The sequence below is a fragment of the Triticum dicoccoides genome, chromosome 5B (genome assembly GCF_002162155.2).
Source record: "Triticum dicoccoides isolate Atlit2015 ecotype Zavitan chromosome 5B, WEW_v2.0, whole genome shotgun sequence".
NCBI lineage: Eukaryota > Viridiplantae > Streptophyta > Magnoliopsida > Poales > Poaceae > Triticum > Triticum dicoccoides.
In genome coordinates, this window is record NC_041389.1 from 414,813,434 (window position 1) to 414,823,963 (window position 10,530).

Here is a 10,530-nt window from a genome sequence, read left to right on the forward strand (position 1 = left end):
CATCGGGAGGGGTGTGGCGTACCGCAAAATGGAGGAAACAGACCTCCTACGGTCGAAACGGGGGTCCTGTTGATCGGGAGGGGTGTGGCATACCGCAAATCGGACGAAACGGACTTGTGTTGGAGCGCTACGGTCGAAACGGGGGTCCTGTTCATCGGGAGGGGTGTGGCGTAGCGCAAAACGGGACTCCACGGGATACTGTTCATCTCCACCGTTGACCTCCTCCAGCCTCCACGGGCTACCATCGACCTCCTCCAACCTCTACAGGCTCCTATTCATCCAGCCTCCACCGCGCGCTACTCCACCGGCTACTGTTCAACCACCCCTCCACCGTCTACTGTTCTTCCAGCCCTCCACCGTCTACTGTTCATCCAGCTCTCCACACCACGGGGTCCTGTTCAACCACCCCTCCACGGCCACACCTCCACCGTCTACTGTTCATCCAGCCCTCCACACCACGGGGTCTTGTTCATCCAGAGGCAACGCCATCGCTCACTTTTCATCCACCCCCCCCGCAACACTCACTGTTCATCCAATCGATCAGCTTCAGTTAGCAGCAGTAGCGAAGGAATCGCTCCATCGGGTTCAGTTAACAGCCATCGATCGATCGCTCGGGTTCAGTAATGCGTAGCCTGCAGTGCAATTGCTCGGGTTCAGTTAGAGCCAAATGCCTCGCTCGGGTTCAGTTAGAGCCAACGCCTCGCACACACGCACGTACGTGTACAAGAGAAACACGTATCGCTCGGCCCCCGACTTCCCACCGTAACCGGCAACTCCCCGAAATTTTCCTACCCCTCACTTCTACCACGGTTTTTCCGTCATGGACGGCCCAAAGAATGTCATGCAGCTGCGTCTCCGGCCCACCCAGGACGAAAAGCCCATTTTCTGTCATGATTTTTTTTCATAGAAGTAGGATCCCACCACATCTATGATGATACCGGGTTCTGTCATAGTTATCGTCATAGAAGTGTCATATGTATGACAGAAAAAAATTCGTTCGGCCCAAAATGTCACGGATGTGTCTTTTTTTTGTAGTGAATGGTGGGTGTGTGAGGTAAATATATTTGGTAACAGAGTGGAGAAAGGGTGTTGTGTAGTTCAGAGATATAGAGATCGAAACATGGAGAGAAAGAATGAACGTGTGTTGGAAACCGATAGCTTCCTAAGGTGGTTAGGAGAGGAAGATTGACCATTACAGGAAGTATGTAGCGTGTGTGCCGTGGGGGGGTGGGTGGGGCTAAAAACAACATTTGAATGTAGATAGTACGTGACTTAATATCGATGTTTCAATTTGGTGTACATTGTAAGATTTGAACTGAGCACCATGCATATGGGTAATTATTTCGAATTCGTGCCGTACTAGGTTTGGAAAAGTTGACATTGACTGGATTTGTTGTGCTATTTTGTAGGTCATATGTTTGAACCCATCCAAAAGTTTTCTCACTACCATGGTGTTCATCATATACATATGAATTTGTATTAAAAAAGTAGCTTGGATACAGTGAAATGTGAAATCCACGTCAGGATTGGAGATTGCTATGTGACACACACTCTAATTCAAATAACTAATTATGTGACACACACTCTAATCCACGTTAGCATGGATACCGTGGATAGCATTTTGATTTTTTTTTCAAATAACTCCTCATTAATTAATTTATAGTATCTCGTTTTGAATGACTAACTATTTGCAAGGAAAACACGGGCATGGTAATACATACAGATTTGTTTGCAAATGAAAGAAGATTTGTTTGCATTCTCAAATGTAGGCGCACCAGGCAGACTAGGGTCGTGTCGTGGTGGTCGCGTGTGTCTGACAGACGCTTAGCACCCAGCCACCCACCCCCTCCCTCCCTCTCCCCCAAAAGGACGACGACAAAATAAGTTCATGCATCCATGTTTCGGATTGAAATATCTGGCGGCCCCAATTCTAGCCCTGCAAAATCTCCCTTCTCCACCGTCCCCTTCCCTGCCCAGATTGCTAAAATCAATATTTCGCTGCCAACCCAAGCAAAGTTCGAATCGCCCCTCATCTCATCTCTTTCCCCACCTCTGTGCCGGACAACGACGACGAAGACGACGGTCGCTTTCACCCCTGCACCGGAGCTACCTCATTTATGCCCTCGGCCACCGCAACCGACGTGCCTCACAAACACCGAGTTCCACCGTATCAGGTGCGCTTCACCGACGCCATCTCCCACCTCACCGGGGCTACTTCATTGAGCACATCTTTGCACCTCCGCCCTCGAGGCCGTTAGGGCTTCACCAACGGTCTCGTCCACCGAATCGTAGCGCTCCGCTACCACTCAAGATCTGCATCCGTGTTCGGCCAGCCAACGCCAGCGCATCACCCTCAACGGCTCTGAAGTGCCCCGCACTCTAGCTAGGCGAGCATGCCAAACGCTGGACCGAACTAGGTATCCACACATCACACCCTTGTGCACTATTCCGACGATGTTTGGATGTCCTTTGACTGCTTTCTTAGCTTACACGCCTATGCAACTCTGACTTTAACTCTTATTTCTTCTCGAGATGTCATCTGAAACAGGCAAAACCATTTTTTAGCAAAGCATGACGGCGCTACAAGATGTGGTACATGATACGTCTCCAACATATCTATAATTTTTGATTGTTCCATGCTATTATATTACCCCTTTTGGATGTTTATGGGCTTTATTTTACATATTTATATCATTTTTGGGACTAACCTACTAACCGGAGGCCCAACCCGTATTGCTGTTTTTTTTGCCTATTTCAGTATTTCGAAGAAAAGAAATATCAAACGGAATCCAAACGGAATGAAACCTTCAGGAGCGTGATTTTTGGAACGAACGTGATCCGGAGGACTTCGAGTGCAAGCCAAGAAGCAGCCGAGGCGGCCACGAGATAGGAGGGCGCGCCCCCTATCTTGTGAGCCCCTCGGGCAGCGACCGACGTACTTCTTCCTCCTATATATACCTACGTACCCCGAAAACATCCAGGAGCACCCCGAAACACAATTTCCACCGCCGTAACCTTCTGTATCCTTGAGATCCCATCTTGGAGCCTTTGCCGGCACTCTGCCGAAGGGGGAATCGACCATGGAGGGCCTCTACATCAACATCCTTGCCCCTCCGATGAGTTGTGAGTAGTTTACCACAGACCTATGGGTCCATAGTTATTAGCTAGATGTCTTCTTCTCTCTTTTTGGATAATACAGTGTTCTCCCCCTCTCTTGTGGAGATCTATTCGATGTTATCTCTTTTTGCGGTGTGTTTGTCGAGATCCGATGAATTGTGGGTTTATGATCAGGTTTATCTATGAATAATATTTGAATCTTCTCTGAATTCTTTTATGTATGATTGATTTATCTTTGCATGTCTCTTCGAATTATCAGTTTGGTTTGGCCTACTAGATTGATCTTTCTTGCCATGGGAGAAGTGCTTAGCTTTGGGTTCAATCTTGCGGTGTCCTTACCCAGTGACAGAAAGGGTTGCAAGGCACGTATTGTATTGTTGCCATCGATGATAAAAAGATGGGGTTTATATCATATTGCATGAGTTTATCCCTCTACATCATGTCATCTTGCTTAATGCGTTACTCTGTTCTTTGTGAACTTAATACTCTAGATGCAGGCAGGAGTCGGTCGATGTGTGGAGTAATAGTAGTAGATGCAGGCAGGAGTCGGTCTACTTGTTATGGACGTGATGCCTATATACATGATCATGCCTAGATAATCTCATAATTATTCGCTTTTCTATCAATTGCTCGACAGTAATTTGTTCACCCACCGTAATACTTATGCTATCTTGAGAGAAGCCTCTAGTGAAACCTATGGCCCCCGGGTCTATCTCTTATCATATTTGCTTCCAATATACTTTTATTTGCATCTTTACTTTTTGCATCTATATTATAAAATACCAAAAATGTATTTATCTTATCATACTATCTCTATCAGATCTCACTTTCGCAAGTGGCCGTGAAGGGATTGACAACCCCTTTATCACGTTGGTTGCGAGTTCTCAGTTTGTTTGTGTAGGTTCGTGGGACTTTTGAGGAGCCTCCTACTGGATTGATACCTTGGTTCTCAAAACTGAGGGAAATACTTACGCTACTATTGCTGCATCACCCTCTCCTCTTCGAGGAAAACCAACGCAAGCTCAAGACGTAGCAAGAAGGATTTCTGGCGCCATTGCCGGAGAGTCAAGGTAAGCGGCACTCACACCCCGTCAACTAAGCTCATTTCTGGCGCCGTTGCCGGGGAGGTCTTCATTCAAGTCAAGACATACCAAGTACCCATCACAAACCCATCTCCCTCGCATTTACATTATTTTCCATTTGCCTCTCGTTTTCCTCTCCCCCACTTCACCCTTGCCGTTTTATTCGCCCTCTCTTTCCCAATCTCCTCTTCTCTTTTGCTTGCCCTTTTGTTTGCTCGTTTGGTTGGATTAGATGCTTATTTATTGCTAAACAAAGAACCTAAGATCTATGGATCCTCATCCGTTTGCTAATATTTTTAAGAGATCCAATTATGATGAACCAATTGCTAGTGAGTTTTCTGCACTAGATTATCTTTATGAAACTTTGCTCAAGATTTGTGAATCTGAAATTTATGATGAAGAAATTTATGAAGAGATTCAAAATAACTCCTTGAATAAAAAGCATGATTGCAATGATTTTCCTATAAATTCTCTTGATGTCAATTGTGCTAATAATATGGAAAACCCTAAGGTTGGGGATGCTAGTTTTTCTATGTCTACTACTTGTTTCAATGATCATGATTGGGGTGATTCTTCTTATAACCTTGAAAATTTATTTAAGCCCCATGATGAATATGAGATTGATAGTAGTGTTTGCAATAATATTGAAAGTGGGTTTAGAAGAGTTTCAACTTTAGATCCCACATCTTTGGAGTATGTTCAATCTTATGATATTTTTGATAAAAGTGGGATCGGAAAGGTCATGACTTTAGTTAATGTTAATCCCACTATCTTGGAAGAGTGTCAACTTTGCATGCATGTGGATCATGTTGAGAATATGTTTTGTGATAGCTATTTTGTTGAATTTGCCTATGATCCTACATGTAATTATTATGAGAGAGGAAAATATGGTCGTAGAAAATTTTATCTTATTAAATTACCTCTCATCATGTTAAGATTGCTATCGTCTCTTTCTTCTTCCTTGCATATGCTAGTTTTTGCTTGACTTGATAATTTGTTTGCTTACAAGATGCCTATTCATAGGAAGTATGTTAGACTTAGATGTGTTTTTCACATGCTACATGATGTTCTCTTTATGCTTCAATTCTTGTCTTTCATGTGAGCATCATTGAAATCTCAATGCCTAGCTAAAAAGGCTTTGAAGAAAAGCGCTTGTTGGGAGACAACCCAATATTTTTCCTTGCTGTTATTTAATAAAATCTTGCATCTACTCTCTGTTTATATGTGTTTTTATCTTTTAATTAGTGTTTGTGCCAAGTAGAACCTATAGGATAAATTATGATGATAGTTGATTTGATTCTGCTGAAAAACAGAAACTTTGCGCTCACGAGAAAAAATCAATAAATCACAGAAACGTGCTTTTGCATTGATTATTTTTGCTGATGATCAATAAACAAATTGTCCAGCACTTCCTATTTTTTTTTAGGATTTTTAGAGTTCCAGAAGTTTGCGTTAGTTACAGATTGCTACAGACTGTTCTGTTTTTGACAGATTCTGTTTTTCGTGTGTTGTTTGCTTATTTTGATGCACCAATGGCTAGTAAAATAGTTTATAAACCATAGAGAAGTTGGAATAAAGTAGGTTTAACACCAAAACAAATGATAATGAGTTCATTGCAGTACCTTATGTGGTGTTTTTGTTTTCTTTCACTAGCGGAGCTTATAAGATTTCCTGTTGAGTTTTGTGTTGTGAAGTTTTCAAGTTTTGGGTAAAGCTTTTATGGACTATGGAATAAGGAGTGGTGTCGGTGTCAAAACCGGCGGATCTTGGGTAGGGGGTCCCGAACTGTGCGTCTAGGCGGATGGTAACAGGAGACAAGGGACACGATGCTTTACCCAGGTTCGGGCCCTCTTGATGGAGGTAAAACCCTATGTCATGCTTGATTAATATTGATGATGTGTGTTACAAGAGTGGATCTACCACGAGATCAAGGAGGCTAAACCCTAGAAGCTAGCCTATGGTATGATTGTTGTTCGTCCTATGGACTAAGGCCATCCGGTTTATATAGACACCGGAGAGGGCTAGGGTTACACAAAGTCGGTTACAATGGTAGGAGATCTACATATCCGTATCGCCAAGCTTGGCTTCCACGCCAAGGAAAGTCCCATCCGGACACGGGACGAAGTCTTCAATCTTGTATCTTCATAGTCTTGGAGTCTGGCCGATGATGATAGTTCGGCTATCCGGACACCCCCTAGTCCGGGACTCCCTCAGTAGCCCCCGAACCGGGCTTCAGCGACGACGAGTCCGGCGCGTATATTGTCTTCGGCGTTGCAAGGCGGGTTCTCCTTCAAACTTCATGTTCCTGTCGAATAGTGTCCGGCTTCCTTATAAATGTTGCGCTCCTTGGCTTCTACGCCCAATAATGGCCTTCTTCCACGTGTCATATGAATGCGAAAAGCTAGGGTATTTTTACATTGTACCCCTAGCTGTGCGAACGAGCCGCCTATAAGAGAGGCGAGGATCTAGATCCAGCTCACACCATCCTCCATCCGCAAGTTCTCATCGAAGCGCCTCTGACAAAAATCCATTCCATCATGGATAGTCGACGCGGCTCCTCCTCTCGCGCGCCCAGCCCTAAGCCAGGAGATTGGGGGAGATGCTCAGTTCCACACAGCGAGCTAGTGGCGATCCAAACCGAGGGATATCTTCCCCCAGCTTTCATGGTTCCGGTTCGAGCCGGATTGGCCACCTTCAAGGGTGGAAAGCAGGCGGAGAGCGTCCCCAACCCTTCCAAAGGAGAGCGGGTATGCTTCGTCCCTTATCCAATAAGGGGACTCGGATTTCCCACACATCCGTTTCTCCAGGGGCTCCTGGAGTTCTATGGACTCCAGCTTCACCACCTCACACCTGCCTCCATTTTGCACATCGCGGGCTTTGTAGCTCTTTGCGAGTTGTTCCTGGGCATCGAGCCCCATTTTGCGCTTTGGAAGAGATTGTTTTGCCTTGTACCCCGTTCTTATGAGGGGTCAATATATCAAGTGGGCGGAGTCGAAATATGGCGCATCGCCGAGACCGGATATCTATCCGGCACCCCGAAGAAGGTGTGCAAAGACTGGCCTTCGGAATGGTTCTACATGGAGGACGCCCCTCTGCCGGACCCAGTTCGGATCGGCCTCCCGGAGTTCAGCAATGCTCCCTTGAAGAAACGCCCGAGTTGGCGCCCGCGGAGCCCTCAACGGGAGGATGATGGGAGCGTCCGTTATCTGATGGGCCAGATTAGGTTACTGGCCCACTCCGGATTGACCATGATTGGAATCATGGCCACATGCATTATGCGAGGGGTGCAGCCACTCCAATATAGGGGCCACCCTATGTGGGATTTCAACGGGGAAGACGACGCCACCCGTCATGGCCGCAGAGGGCCGGGCTCGGCAGCCGATCTGGCAAAGATCCTGTCCGGCTTGTACAAGGGGGAGGAGGAGGACTTTCTCCGCACGAATCCATTGAACGGATTTTCCATGAACTACCCTCGGAGCTGGGTAAGCGGACGTTTATCTACCCGATCCATACTTCCAAAGTCAAGTATCTTACTTTGTGATTTCGAAGCAGGAACTGCGCCGGGACGTGGAGGGCATACGAAGTCTAACTCCACAGCCCGAGGATCCGGAACGATCCCTTGATCCGACCTCCACAGAGGATCCGGACATAAAGGTGGAGCTGATTGACGGGGTGTTCCACCAACTTAGCATGGACAATGCCCTAGTCGCCATTACGGCTGACTACCCCGGTTTGTTTCCCACCTCCCAGGTGACTACGACCGAGGTCTTGACACCATCATTTGATCTGTGCTCAACTCTGACCATCCTATACTGATGGTGCATCGCAGGAGGTGCCTTTAAGGCGGGAAGCCGAACCTGCGGCGGCTGACCAGCAAGGGTCAGTTTGGCCCAGCAGGCGGAAGAGGAGTGCGACGCAAATCGAAACATCGCCGCAACGGTACAGCGCACCGTTGTTTTTAAGGGAAGGATCCCTAGGAGGTATATTAATTCTCATAACTTTTTCCAGGAGAAAGAGCGCTCACCGGACAGTGTCCGGAGAGGTTGCCAATCAAGCCTCCGCCAGCCATGCTCCATCGCGTGGTCCGGAAGTGAGGCGAACACAAGGCAAGAGCCGGATGCTCCTCCGACGGAGGATGCCGACAGGCTGTCCGCCACCCGGTCTAAGGTGGAGAGCGCCATGAATCACAGGCGTCGCCGGACAGTTCTTCGTGACGCGTGTTTCTCCCCGGAGGCGTTGAATGCCTTTGATGCGGGAAATGCACACCTCCGTGCTGCTCAAGATGGTTTAACCAGAGCCACGGAGCAGTATGTGAAGGACATACGGGTAAGTAATTTTAATAGTTATATATGCTAGTAGCCCCCGAGACTTAAAATAGTTAAAATAACTGATTTAAGGATCATTTATTATGTAGGATCTTACGGAGAAGAATACCCACCTGTCCCAGGAGCTCCAAGAGTGCAAGGCCCAACTTGAGGCCGCACTAGCCACCACAGGGGGAGCCACAGAGACCCCCGCTGGTAATACGTACTTCGAAAAGATAAGTAGTTAACAAAGTGCGGCGTGTGCATAAATCTGACAATAATATTGCAGAGGGCACCGGACTAGATCCGGACAAGCAATAGCTACTGCGTCAGCTAAAGGCCGGCGAGAGGGTGCTTATGAAGGTGTAGCAGGAGAGAAACAAGCTCCAAGATGCCCACACCCAGCTAGGAGAAGAGCTGAAAGGTGTTCGGGCCCAGCTGCCTGGCTCCGTGAAGGAAAATCAGCGGCTTCGTCGCGGCATTTATAGTAAGTGCTTGAGCAAATTCCTTTGAAAAGAAGAATTCGGCGAGGAAGTCGATTGACAAAAATGTGTCTTTAGGTGTGCTCACAGGCCGCCCTGCGGAGGAAATGCCTGGTTCAACGGGTGACCAACTTCCCGAGCTGGTGCAACTGCTCGAACGTGTTCGGCAGGCGATGAGTGGCGTCGTTCAGGCTTTATGGCCTTCCGTCTCCCTACCCGAGGGCCTTGGAGGGCTTGCTGAGAAGCTTCAGGGAGCACGGCGACGCCTCCGTCTATGGAAGATATCGGCCTGCCGTCAAGGCGCCAGGGAGGCCTGGGCCATGGTGAAGACGCGGTACCCGAAGGCTGACCCAAACCACATGGCCGAGGTCGGACCTACGGGGCCTGATGGGAAGGAGATCCCTGTGAGCTTGATGTACGGCCAAGTAGAACTGGCCGCGAAATATTCCCAACAGGACTATAAATTAGACAGCCTGTTAGATGGGATTGAAGAGGAGTACAATCAGTCAGTTTGATGATGTAATTTGAAATGACATGTAAAATGCCTTCTAGCCGGATTGTAGATCGTTTGTCTTTGCGGACCTTTTCGCTTCAACCTCGGGACCCAACAGTCCGGAGTGTGTCCGAATACCCTTACGGTTATAGAAGAACCAGGGCATGCGTGGAGACAAGGCGTCGGGGTCATAATTGCTTTATCAGACAAGTGCCCAACTAGCTATGTTATATTACATGGTTAGTAAGAAACATCTTCCAGGGAGAATAGTTCCGTTAAGGGTTCCTTTCCCTGGGAGGCATGCCCTAAAGTGCATGTCCGGACTGCGAAAATAGCAGAAAAAGCATCTGGGGGCAAATAAATAAGTAAGTAATAAATCATCTTTCAAGTCACCGACCGAATATTCTCTTAAGAACGCTAGCTTTCGGCTTCACCCAGTCTGAGGTACACATCTGGCTGACCCGGCAGTAACAATCACAGAGGTGCTCCCTTTACCTCCTAGCCGAAGAATCGGGAACGTAGGGCTAAGCACAGGAGCCAGGCAACCCAGCTTGGCCAAAACTTAAATCATATCGATGCATATAATGGTGAATAAAAGGTACATGCGGAAGTATGACACATGTGTTGGGCATGAAGCCCGTATAAATAAGCTTCTGTTAAAGAAGCCCCCAGGTATAATGAGTGCTAGGAGCACATCAAGTGTGTGCGAACAATGCGCAAATCAGCCTATCAAAGGTATTGAAAAAAATGTGGGAAGAAGGAGGGGGACAAGAGACAATGAAAATGTAAAAAGGTGGATGGAGGAGTGAGACGAACTCTGAGTCCGGCGTTAGGCGTAGAATCTTCGGAGACGGGTTGCGTTCCATGGGTTCGGCTCGAGTCGGTTGTCAGATGCGTTACGTAGACGGTATGCTCCGCCGGTCAGGACTTGGTCGATGATGAAGGGACCTTCCCACTTGGGCTTAAGTTTGTCCTTTTTCTTTTCCGGCAGGCGTAGGACAAGTTCGCCAACATTGTAAGCTTTGGCCCATACTTCTCTGCTTTGATATCTT